The sequence below is a fragment of the Panthera pardus genome, unplaced genomic scaffold, assembly GCF_024362965.1.
Source record: "Panthera pardus isolate Hobbes unplaced genomic scaffold, ASM2436296v1 HiC_scaffold_25, whole genome shotgun sequence".
NCBI lineage: Eukaryota > Metazoa > Chordata > Mammalia > Carnivora > Felidae > Panthera > Panthera pardus.
The window spans coordinates 48,913,356-48,916,946 of NW_026526821.1; the positions used below are offsets into that span (position 1 = coordinate 48,913,356).

The 3,591-nt window shown below is 37.5% G+C and overlaps 1 non-coding gene across 1 annotated transcript; it reads left to right on the plus strand.

Moving 5' to 3' along the window:
* Positions 1-853: 853 nt before the first annotated feature.
* LOC128773559 (U6 spliceosomal RNA) lies at positions 854-957 on the plus strand. The gene has a single exon (XR_008417923.1). It is a non-coding gene; the product is annotated as a U6 spliceosomal RNA (small nuclear RNA).
* The last annotated feature ends 2,634 nt before the right edge of the window (positions 958-3,591 follow it).

Genomic DNA, 3,591 nt, shown 5'->3' on the forward strand with positions numbered 1-3,591 from the left:
CATAAGAGACTCTAAAAACTGAGAACAAACTGCGGGTACATGGGGGTGGGAAGGTTGGGAGGGTGGGTGATGGGTATTGCTGAGGGCAACTTTTGGGATGAGCACTGGGTGTTGTATGGAAACCAATTAGACAATAAATTTGATATTAAAGAAAAGAAAATCCCTGTAGGATACTTTTTTTTTAGGTAGTGGCAAATTCTAAAACTTGCTTAGAAAGTTAAAAGAACTAAAATAGCTCAATTTTGGAAATGAAGAACAAAGTGGAGGACTCACAGTATCCAATTTCAAGACTTACTGTAAAGCTATAATGTGTTTTGATGAAGGAACAGACACAAAGATCAGTGGAGTTTGAGAGCCCAGAAATAGATTTACATACGTATCTATGGACAACTGATCTTCGACAAAGTACAAAGATAATTCAGTGGGGAAAGACAGTCTGTTCAACAAAAGTTGCTGTAACAGTTAAACATTCAAGTACAAAATAAACATTGACCTATACTTTGCACTATACAAAGTACAGTACACTGTACAAAAATTAACTCAAAATGTATTGTGGACCTATAAAACTTAAAGTGAGAAAAAATGTAGAAGAAAACTTACAAAATCTCTGTGACTGCATGTTTGGTAAAATTTCTTAGATTATGATCCCAAAAGTCCAATATATAAAAGGGAAAAATTGATAATAAAATTTTATCAATTTAAAACCATCTACTTTATAAAGATACTGTTAAAATAAAAGAAGCCAAAGCTGAGGGGGAAAAAAGTTTACAAACCATATATTTGAGAAGGTATATGTTGCTGTTTCAGAATAAAGAATTCTCAAAATTCCCAAAAAGAAAAAAGAAATAAGTGTTTGTTTTAGCAGTATATACACTAAAAGTTGGAACAATACAGAGAAGAGTACCGTTGGCCTTATGCATGAATGACTCACAAATTTATGAAGTGTTCCATATTTTCACTGGTTCCAACTAGCAAAAGGTACAAGCTTCCAATTATTAGATAAATAAGTATTGGGAATGTAATGTACAACATGAGGACTAGAATTAACACTTGTGTATGGTGTATTTGAAAGTTGCTAAGAAGTAAATCCTAAAAGTTCTCATCACAAGTAAATAAAATTTTTCTTCTTCTCCTTCTCCTCCTCCTCCTCCTCCTCCTCCTCCTCCTCCTCCTCCTCCTCCTCTTCCGTCTTCTCTTCTTATTCTTTTTCTTCTTATCTTTTATAATCTATATGAGATTGTAATCAAAACCACGTGAGCTCACTCCTTGGTGAGTCAGAAATTGCACCAAGTAAGTTGTCACAGGAAGAAAACTTTCATGTGCAGCAAATAAGGCCATCATGAGGAATGGCTTCCAAAGCTATGACTCCCTGAAAGATGGTGAATTGGTTCCTTTTATTTTAGGGTTAGGATGAGTATTTAGTTGGGAAGCCTTATCTTCATACGTAGTGGCAGGAATAACCACACCAGCACCTTAAGGCAACATGACTATACATACAATGTATGTTATGTAAAGTAGGCTAAGTATCCTCCTTGGGTAGAGATTTTAGTATTATAATGAGGTAAAAGTAGTGGTAGATCATTTCAGGGGTCACTCCAAGGTTCATCTGCACAAGCTCGAGTTGGGGGGTTTAGCTCAAAGTTTCTGGGTGGTCTGGGGAAGCAGGAGGTCTTATCATTGCAGTCACCATCATCTTGGGGGTGGTTTTAGGTCTCATTTGCCTGGGTTAAGAGGAGAACCTGAAAGAAGAGCTTAGGGGAAAATGTAAGACAAATGTTAGTGAGCACAAGGAGGTGGGCAGTAAAGGCCAGGTCTTGGGGTATATCTGGTGACAAGATGATAAATATAAGAAAACTTAATGTTGTCATCACTTCATAATATATGTAGGTCAATATACATACATACAGCGGAGTATTACTGGCAATCAAAAAGAATGAAGTCTTGCCATTTGCAACAATGTGGATAGAACTAGACTGTATTATGCTAGGTGAAATAGGTCAGTCGCAGAAAGACAAATATCATATGATTTCACTCACATATGTAATTTAAGAAACAAAACAGATGAACATAGGGAAAGGGAAGCAAAACTAAGATAAAAACACAGAGGGAGACAAACCATAAAAGACTCTTAAATACAAAGAACGAATTGAGCTTTGCTGGCAGGGTGTTGGGTGGTAGAATGGGATAAATGGGCGATTGGCATTAAAGGAGGCACTTGCTGGGATGAGTACTGGGTGTTACATGTAAGTGATGTAGTGATCACTAAATTCTATTCCTGTAAAGATTATTACACTATGTTAACAAACTTGAATTTAAATTTTAAAAAAAGAAAAAGAAAAAGATGCATATGACAGAACTTGTGAAGGTGGCATATAGTGCCAGAAATTGAGATACTTCACCAAGAATTATCTGTAACTTGTTCAAATTCTAATGTCCTGGCCTCACTCTCAAAGATTCTGATTAATTAAGGCTCTGGTGTAGCTGAGCTCTGAATTTCTAAATATTTCTGATGCTTCCAATGAACAATAGATTCGGGGAACACTAGGATTTCTTCAATATTTCTCAAATTGTGATCTAGATAACATGACCCTTTAGATCTGCATTTCTTAAACTACAATGCATAAAATATTGCTGAAAATGCAGACTCCCTGGCTCTAGGCTCAGAGCTTAAGACTCAGTGAGATCAAGGAGCACACATTTGTAACAAGAACACTCAATGGGATCTATTGTAAATGGCCCTCAGATCAAACTGAGGGATTGGATGGACTTGGTATAATGGGCCCTGAGTGTGAAACAAGATGGAGGAGGTTCTCATTAATCAGAAGACCCATGAGAACATCAGATTCTTTCCCCAGAGCTCTGCCATGAAAGCAGGCCTGTTGGACGTGTGTGAGTCAACAGTTCCTCCACACCATGGCAGGCCTGGTTTTCTAGATTGCACACATAAAACCTGGCTTTTCAGCAAAACTAACTGTCCCAAACTTCATAGCCTGCAGGACCCAGCCATCTGTTTAATGAGTGCACATGAAATACACACATTGTGGAAATACAGTAAGCTGCAAAAGAACTGTTCAATTCATGTATCAGAATCATTATGAATTATTTTTGGAACACTATAACAAAGTGAAAGGAAAATTAACTAAAAGATGCCTACTCTTCCCTTTGTCTCCCTCACACAGTTTCTCCAGCCCCCCAAAACAAGGGTGTTGTACTGAGCAATCAGAACCACAGTTAATCTAGAGTCTAGACTAAGAAAAGTCTGAGTAATCTGAAATTCTGACCCAAAAGGAGACATAATTTTGGGACAACACCAATTGGAAGATGATGACCAAACAAATTAGCCAAGCCAAGAGAATCTTCAAATCAAAGACAAAGTGAAATCTTTTCAAAGTTGTCATTCCAAGAAGCCAGACCCAAGGCCAGCATCAGTCAGAATATGCTGGCATTCCAGGTCACTGAGTGATTTCCCATCTAAGCCTGGCAGACACATCATTCACATCTAAGTTCACAAGGATAAGGGATGAAGCTAAAGCCTATTTCTCAGGTGATAAAAGAAGAGACATTCATTCCAGAATAACTGATGAAGGTAGA